Consider the following 10,017-nt stretch of genomic DNA (forward strand, 5'->3'; position numbering starts at 1 on the left):
GTTACAAGGCTATGGATTCGGAGGGAGGAGTACGCTAACAATGGCCGACACACTATGTCTTACACGTGCAAGTGTGTGTGTGTGTGCACGCACGCACGCACATTCATAAACATACAAACACATTCACGCACACACACACAAACACACACACACACACACACACATATAGACACACACACACACACACACACACACACACACACACACATACAAACACACACACACACACACACACACACATACAAACACACACACACACACACACACACACACACACACACACACACACACACACACACACACACACACACACACACACATACCCACACACAAACACATACATAACAAAGCAAAGCACTTATTCGCTATACATACGACAACTAAAAATGATAAAGTCTAACACTGACCGACCGCGAAAGACTATCATTCACAGATCATGACAGCAAGCAAATTAACCATTGTTCCACAATTACAGGGCTCTCGATACCTTCTTTACAGAGGGCTGAACGAGCACAGTATTCATCCCTTCTGACAGTTAAATAATGGATACACTGAAAGAATGTAATCTTACCCCACTGAACTCAGTATCCCGGTGATACAACAATGAATTGAGAATGTACTAGAAATGGATTAAACTGTCTGAATGTCAGAGTGTGTGTGATCTGTCCTGACACACGTTACAGAGGACTTTCAGTTTCTCTCAATTCATCTGAGGGGGCGAGAAACACAATATTTATTGGATTATTTCAAATAAGGTCTCCGTGTATGGTGTAACATTGATACAATATTGAAAACTTGTTATTATGAAAACTCATCAAATATTGAGGTTATTTTGCGAAAGGTTAAAATTAAAAAACATTCTTGCCTATTTTCCTTCATTTTTTACTGCTTTAAGTGTAGTCTAGGGTAAACAAAAGTACACAGTTCTTGCTTGATGCTTCTTAGGTTAACATATTTTAATTGTTAATTGCACAGTGCAACAAACTGTATATTTAATTAACAAAAGCGGCTTTTTAACTGAAGCCTGGGGCAAACATGATTGTAAAAAAGTTATCTTAAAATCATTAACGGTTCTTCATATTGTAATTATAAATTACCAATACGTCATTTTGGTCCTCTCTCAGTCTGTTCTGTCGAGCCAGTTAGTTTTGGCTCTCAATTGACAGCACTGTGGTCTAAATCCGTATATTTGGTCCTAACACGTTCTACTGGGATATTAATAGGAGCCTCTCTCTCTCTCTCTCTGAAGTGTGAAATCATTACTGTGATATCATAACAGACTCATACGGTGCTATTTTGGGCAAGACTCAAGATTTAATAACTTTATCTATAAAAAAACAGCAACAGTTTAACGCAAAAGAAAATTTACTATTTTGAACGAGGATGTGGCTGCTTCCCTTTGTTGTCAGAAGTCGGAAGTCGGAAATGTAGGGTCCTTCTCTGTTTTTGTCATATTGTATTTATTTTATATATACAAAATAAACAGTTATCCTTTAAAACCATATGCTTTTTTCCCCTCCCACAATATAACTATTTATATTTGGAAACATTCATAGATGATATAAAACAGCTATATTTCAGCACTCATCCGAACGGAAACTGTGACCATCAGGCCAAAGGTTTTACCAGAGTTCCATGAATACAATCTGGTCTCTGGGTCTCTCACTCTCTCTCTCTCTCCCCCCCTCTCTCTCTCTCTCCCCCCCCGCCACTGTGTACCCAATCCTCGCCCCTAATCTGCCATCAGAGACGCTGTCGTCTCCTCTTCAGTTCGGCCACTACAAACTGAAGGGATTAGGAGGGTGTGTCTGTGTTGGTAAACGTGTGCGCCTGTGTGTGTGTGCGTGTGGTCTGATCTCCTATCCCTTAGATATATATCATTACAGAAAGGGGGGGGGGGGGGGTTGGAATCACACAGGCGTTGATGTTTGCATGGCGCTAGCTGCTAGCTGCTAGCTGATATCTGCTGACTGAGTGCGATAAAGGAGGCTGGTGGGTTGGAGAGCCGGTGGCGTTACGTGGCATAATGGAAAGATGGGGAGTGACAGATAACAGTGATCCGGAGTGGACCCCTTTCCCCCCCCCCCCCCATCTTGTTTTGCGGCACTAAAGAAGACGGTCGGAGAGCCTAGCCTTTAGCTGCTAAGCAGTCGGGTCCTCCGCGGGGAACGAGGATTGAATCCTAGCGCAGGCTCGACGCCAACGACGACGCGGGCGGCTTGACATTCTCACACCGGTGTCACGGTACCCGGGTTTCACCCTCTCCCTGCGGTACGAGTGAGCCGCGCACCTCAACGCCCAGCGCGGCGTTTTCCTTTGCACGCGCAGACGGGTGTGAAAGGACACAACATGCATGTTGATACAGGCCGGGGGGGCCGCGTTTGCATTGTTAATGAGGGCCCCTTCTCGGCGCCGCAGCGTCGATCCCGCGGCTTTGATGTGTCGCTGGGCGCCCGCTCACCCGGGGCTCCTCGGAGGCCGCCGCACGCTGCATCTGCAGACGTGATACCGGAGATCCACCCCGCATGGAATAATCCTTCATAAAATATACCAACGTATATATTGCAAAGGCACCTCGAGCCTGCCCGGGCTCACATATCAAACATGTATTCCCTCAACCCCTTCCAAATCCCAGCTTAACCCTCGCCCTGCCAAGCCAGCCGGCTAGTTATCAGGGGGGCTCTGACATTAGCATGCGCTCCCTTCTCTCATTGGGGAGATCTTCTTAGGAGTCAGGGATGATAAAAAGCTTTCCTCTCCGGCGCTCTCTTCCTCTTCCTGACTTTCACTCACTCTTTTCTCTCTGCCAGGACCTGCCTGCCTCTAACTATGAGTTGGAGATGAAACACACAATTCTTTTTTTGTCTCTTATCGTCACTGATTCTCGTTCGCCTAACCCTCTTCCTTCCCACCCCCACCGCCCCTCTCTCTCTCACACTCTCTGTATACGTCCCACTCCCTCTTTGCCTCTCTCTCTCTACTTCCCTCCCCCTCTTTGCCTCTCTTTTTCTTTACTTCCCTCTCCACCCCCTTCTCTCACACTCTCTATATACGTTCCCACTACCTCTTTGCCTCGCTCTCTCTCTGCTTCACTCTCTCTTTCTCTCGCTCTCCCTTTGCCTTCCCCCTCGACACCTCTATCCCTCTTTCTCTCTGAATCCCTCGACTCGTCTCCGGCTCGGTATTTTATGTATATTTGAACCACTGCAGCGCTAAAGCACACCTGCTCGAGATTCCCTCCTCCCTTTGGTGTATTCTGTTCTCTCGCTGTACACCTGCCAGTCTTTGAGAGCCAATACTGTACCACTGGAAAAACCCATCCGCCATAGTACGCAAGAATAACACTCCGTTACAAAGCATTCACAAAAGGTTGGTTAACGATAAAATACTTATATGAGTTAGTACTAGTTCTAACTATATTACCTAGCAAATATATAAATAATGCATTTCCATCCCCTGCTGGTAACCCAAATTAACGGAAAGCGGGAGAAACAATTACTGTGCTTGAAATTGTGTTTAGCAAGAGGTTACGGTAGGATATAATAATTATGGGGAAAATAATGATATTAACTTTTATCAATATATATTTAGATGAAGATCAAATAATATCGAATAACGCAGTTCAGATCTCCACTCTGCGCATATGCCGATGTGTTTCGACACAACAACACACACTGATTGTGTATATTATTATATGATAGCCTTGCATATATAAAGGAAATATTTAATATAATTGGTTGTTTGCAGTGCGACGGACCAAACACACAATTAACAACTTCCATACTCAATTCGAGGGACATACTCTTTTGAAAGACATTTCATCCATTTCTCGCTGGCCTTCTCAATACATTGTCGGCGACATAATACAGGCTGACAGATTACACAGTCATATTTCACGTCGGTGCTATCGTGATTGATCTCCTTCGCTTCAAGGGAAGCGCTCCCATCAGGCCGAGCGGGGTTCAGATGGCGATTCTGCGGACCTCAGCCTTTGCCGTCGCCTTCGTGGGCATTTCATCTCCCGTCTAATTGTATCTCTGGTGGACGGGAGCTTGCGTCCGTTCATCGAGCACGGATGATCGCTCAGGTCTGTTTGCCTGCGAGTCGTTCTCCGCAGGACTGGGGTGGATCGCACTTCAGCTCTTTGCCAGTGGTTGAATACTTAATGGCTCTCAGACTTAGAAATGATTGGACTGCATTTTCTTTACACTGCATTTTTGTACACACCCACACACACACACACACACACACACACACTCAGTTCCGCCCTAGCCGTGCGCAAATGTGTGCAGGAGGCTGTGTGTGTGTGTTTGTGTGTGTACTGAAATGTTGAGTAAAAAATGCAGTCTGACCATTTATACGTCTGAGAGCTATTAAGTATTTAAATTGGCAAACCGTTTGAGTGAATCTTACAGTTTAACCGACAGATTAGAGGATACCGTGTTGCGTTTTATGTTTTCTGAGCGTGTGTTCTCCTTGGGTCTCCTTCAGGAATTAATTCTACTGGCTGCTCTTCCTCCAATGTAACGTTTCTTTTTTTCCCCTTAAAAGAGACATCTTCAATATCAACAGTCACACTCAAACCTCGCACTCTCCCAAACCGTCAAAAGAATGGTTTGACAAGACGAAACACAACGTGCAGTAATCGCCGTCAACGGCGGCGCCAGTCGAGCGTTGGTAAACCAAACTGTGCCTTTCCGTTCAGCTCGGGAGGTTTGGTGACATACTCATTACACCACCGCTGTAAACTCTTAGGGCTAAAAATACCCTCTTGACAACATTTGTATCATAAGTTGATAATGCAATTACACTGCTTTGTGGAGGCACAGAGGAGTCAACGGGACATGAAAGAGCAAGAAGGGGGTCAGAGCTATGGATTAGCCGGCAACGTGATAATAAAATGAAATCATCAAGACTCTGAAGCGATTATGCTAATAAACTCATTCCGTATTCACCGTAGGTTAATCGCCTCGTGGGCACAGGGAGAGAGAGTGCGGCCATTTTGGTAAACCCGGCGGGAGTTGTGATGGAGAGAATAGGAGGACACATCTCTCACGTGGGCCGTGCCCAGATGGGGCTTATAGGGGAAGAGGAATGGTTTGAATATAGCTACGCTGCCAAAGTAATAGCATAACATTAGCAGTCAGAGTAGTCGTGGCGGCGGTGGTGTTAGCAAATATATAGCCATTGCGGGAGCATTCAGGCTCCATTGAGGTCTCCATTATCGCATCGATCGATGGAGCGTGTTTGGTTCTGGACGCATGCAGATGACCACAAACAACGGCAGCAACACAATACGCCCGGCTCCGTCGCCCTGGGAGTTGAGTCTTGATTGACCAATCCAAATAAAATCCATGAAATCCCAAGAGAGATAACAACAGCAGAACAGCACTCACAACCTTAGTGTGAACATCTATATACATAGGTTGTGAATGGGGTGGATCTACATATATATATAAAATCTATATAGATCTATATATATAAACCTCTTTGTGTACCTATGGGGGGGGGGGGGGGGGGTAGGACCACGGGTGTTGACCTGAAGATACGGTGCGACGACCTCGGTGACCTTTAGCATGAGCTCCGGTGATGAGCGAGCCGTGGGACGTGATAGGTCCTGTGGATTAGGAGGGGAGGGGGGAGGGGGGGGGAGGGGTGTGCGCTGCTGCTGGTGGTGTTGGTGGTAGTCCTGGAGCCTCATAACCCTGACAGCAGATTAGCGCGCTGCCGCAGTCCTAGCAGTGGCGGAGCAGACGGGGAGAGATTAACTTTGATGTGTGATTGTACCGGCAAGCAGACGCCGCCAATGCCGCCAAATGCCGCTGCCGCACGTATCAACTCCTCCAGCCAAAACGGGAGCTTTGTACCTCCTAGTTAGCGGGGGAAAGAGATAAATGGATTCCACCTCCGAAAACAACATTACCTTGGCGTTGAGAGGTTTCATCCGTAGTGGTTTTCCTTTTAGAGGATAATACTGATAGGGCGTTTTTCTTTTTGGTGGGGGGGGGGGGGGGGGGGGGGAAAGGGGAGGGGGTGCGGAAATTACAGTTTAGTTTTTTTTTTTTGCTCGGAAATTGCAGTTGCTTGTGGCGTGATTATGGTGATGAGGTACGCCATCGGAGCACAGGTTCCGCTTCACTTGCTATAGTATATCGCAGACAATCGTTCGCTATCGATTCATCGCCGTAGTAAATTTCTTCCAGATCCTCCGATCAAACAGATTTAGCCCTCTATCTCTTTCTACTGCTCCTCTGTTATCTTTATTGTGCTCTTGAATGTGCATGCACACACACAAAAACACACACACACACACACACACACACACACACACACACACACACACACACACAAACACACAAAAAACACAGAGGAGGATATAGATCCGGGAGGAAAAAAGGTCCGTACACAACTCTGTGTACACAGACAGCGGCTGACACAAAAGCAGCGGCTGTTTAAAAAACACGCAGTAATCCCTCAGGGATGGCACATCCCGTGCCTCATACCTCTGAGATTGAATTGTCTGGAAAAGCACCGAGCGCCAAATCCAGGAACTTACATAAAAGGATCCAACCCCCGGGAAAAAGAAAGAGAACCCTCCAAAAGAAAAACATCTGGATTTTCCGGCGGAACAGGGATAGAGTGAGTCTGAGTGAAATGGAAGAGGCCGGGATGAGAATAGCGGAGGGGTAGCGGAGCGAGGAAAAACATGCTCAGCGCTTCCCTCCCCTCCGCTTTGGAGCGCGTCCAGGAAGACGGCCGGCACCGAGCCCAGATATCAGCCGGAGCCAGGTATACCAGCGAAACAATCTACACACAGCAGCAGGGAGGCAGGCCCACGGGCCAAGCATGTGAGCAGGGTTCAACCCCATCTACCTCCCTCCCTGGGTGGGCCTCTCCCGTGCCCCCTCCCTATGGGGTTGGGGTCTATAGGAGCCAGTGAGGTTAGCTACCCGGGGTCAACAAAATCCAGGTTTTTGTCATTCTGCTGAAGTCATGTCAAAGATCCATGGGGCTTCGTAACAGCATGATGAAGTGATCTCCATTGGGTGCAAAGGAGAGTTGTTTGGGAGATGGAACGAAGGCACTGACAAAATCAATGACCATTCTTATTAATTTAAAAGCATTTAAATTTTCGTCCTCACCACCGTCAAACGGGCAACTTGTTCACACGTCTTCACCGAGTGCGATGACATAAAGTGCGAGGAGATGGACGAACATCCAAGCGAGGATAATAAATCCCAATACATATCAAACATATCCATCACTACCACAGCTTCAATAAATGAACAAAACCCTACTTTTAAAGCAATTTCTCTGATGCTCCCAGAGGCATGGCAGTGCTGTGGTTGACCATGGAGATCATTAGAAAGTGCAAGCCGAGCCAAACGGCTTGATCTCCCACCCGCAGAGCGTACTGGAGCCCGGAGAGAGCACTCTGTTGTTGCGAGAGAGTTTACGGACCGGGGGGTCTGTTTCAGTGAGGGCTGATTGAGATGGGCGTAGCATAGCCATGGATGCAGTGGGGTGTGAGTGCTGAGCTGGCAGCAATAACCCCCCGGCCCCCACCCCCCCACCCCCCCCGCCTCCCCATGCCCCCCAGGGGAGGCAGAGATGACCACGGAAGCGAGAAGAAAACATGGTACCGTCGCGTTACCTCACTCCTGACCTGAATCTCAGAACAAAGATTGTCGGGGCAGCGATACCAATGGCACCATATGCAGAAGAAAACCTTAAGCTGGACCATGGATCCAGGGCCGATGGACTGCTGGGGAAAGTGAGGCAGTCGTGGGGGGGCCCAAGGCAGAGGGGGGGCCCATGGCAATTAAAAAAAAAATACCCCATCAGTACCTCTTGTATACAGGGCCCAGGATTTGGTGCAACGGCCCTGCATGGATCGGTCCTTCAGCACCCAGCTTACTGGCACGAGGTGGCAAAGGGGGGCAACTATCCTGAGAACGACCCGATACAGATGGCGGGACCGGGGAGGGGGCGTGGCGGAGGTACTTTAACCCAGACCCGAGTCCCGTCGAGGCCTCTGTGTCCGACCCGGAGGAAGGCCTGTTTCCCGCTCTGTCTTTTTTATCGGCTGAACGCTGTCAGGGGTGCCACAGCTGCGACGGCGCGGCGCGGTGCGGGTTAAAAATACAGCTGGAGGCCGGCAGACCGCCCGTTAGTCAATGACCCGTGGTTACTGAGGACGACCCGGCCGAGGGGACACATAGCAGTTAGAGGAGGAGGGGGGCGGTGGAGGGGGCCCTGGTGGGGGCGGTGGCGGTGGTGGTGGGGGCAGAGGTCGTGGTGGTTGAGAAGGTGGTGGAGGTGGTGGAGGTGGTGGTGGTGGGGGCAGAGGTGGGGGCAGTGGTGGTGGTGGTGGTGGTGATGGTGGTGGTGATGGTGGTGGAGGTGGTGGTGGTGGTGATGGTGGTGGGGCAGAGGTGGTGGTGGTGGTGGAGGTGGAGGTGGTGGTGGAGGTGGTGGTGGTGGTGGTGGTGGAGGTGGTGGTGGAGGTGGTGGTGGTGATGGTGGTGGAGGTGGTGGTGGAGGTGGCTGAGATGGTGGTGGAGGTGGTGGTGGTGGAGATGGTGGTGGAGGTGGTGGTGGAGGTGGTGGTGGTGGAGATGGTGGTGGAGGTGGTGGTGGTGGAGGTGGTGGTGGAGGTGGTGGTTGTAGCGATGTTGGAGGTGGGGGTAGGGGGGACGAAGTGGTGATGGTGGTGGTGATGGTGGTGGAGGTGGTGGTGGAGGTGGCTGAGATGGTGGTGGAGGTGGTGGTGGTGGAGATGGTGGTGGAGGTGGTGGTGGTGGTGGAGGTGGTGGTGGAGATGGTGGTGGAGGTGGTGGTGGTGGAGGTGGTGGTTGCAGCGATGTTGGAGGTGGGGGTACGAAGTGGTGATGGTGGACATGGTGCAGGTGGGGGTCCGGGAGATGGTTGTGGTGGTGGTGTTGGTGCCTGGGGGGGAGGGCTGGGGGGGAGGTCAAGGACTGCCTCAGTGATCTATAGGGCCTACTGAGAGAGATCAGGGAGTGCAGCAAACTGTACTCACACTGTGGGGGTGGGGGGGGTCCACCTTAACACCCGGTGGGAATGGAGTAGACCTGCTCTCCGTCAGAAGATCATTGGTGACCCTGATCACCACACTAGGCTGAGTCAGCACGGTAAGCTTAAATGAAACACTGCCCCGGAATTTTCCCATTACTGGCGTCTATGGTCATCGTTTGTGGTGCTGAAGCTGGGAAACTGAAACTCATAAAGGTTCCTTTCATGTGCCCATCAGTCCACCTTATGGCTTGTGAACACAGTTTATGAGTGTGTGAGTGCCTGAGATGCCAATAGTGGATGTGTGCAGCCTTTCTCGGTTCTTTGCTTAGGATCTTGGAGAGGGGGAGGGGGCGTGTGGAAACGTGACCTCTGTATTGTGTGTTTACTGAGTGAAGGTCGTAAAAGAGTGTCAACCTCGTATCCACTGTGATAGCTCCAGAGCGACACAGCGCGCTGATGTTGGAGCGATCGCTGTTTACCAGGAGTGTGGAAAAACGCATTTGAATGATAGAATAGCAGAAGCAGAAGAGTTTATTCAGAAATCACGTTGAGCCCTGGCTTCAAGGTCCCTGGAGTTGAGCACCTCAAACTCTCTTCATGAGGACAATGCAACAGCGTTTCACTCTCTAGTCACCCAGGCACACGGGGGACAAATCACAATGGCATAGCACAGAACAGCCGCGCAACAATGGAGCAAAAGAAGTCCTTCGCCGACGAATTGAGTCAACAAAGGCGCAATCTATTAGTCATCGCCCGTCTTATTTCAATACGCTGCGGTTCCACCAAAGTGATGGCTGTCCGGTGTGATGGATAAGGTTGTCAGCGGCCCGCTAATTTGAGGAGGCACGCCGATCTGTGGCTCCTGTCGCACTGAAGCCAACACGCATGGAGGCCTACTGTTAGCAATCATTACCGAATGAAGATTATTCATTTTAGTCACTGTACAGCCCGCCTCCCTCCCCCTTGAGGTCCCATGGG

This window comes from Gadus macrocephalus, chromosome 9 (assembly GCF_031168955.1).
Source record: "Gadus macrocephalus chromosome 9, ASM3116895v1".
Lineage (NCBI taxonomy): Eukaryota > Metazoa > Chordata > Actinopteri > Gadiformes > Gadidae > Gadus > Gadus macrocephalus.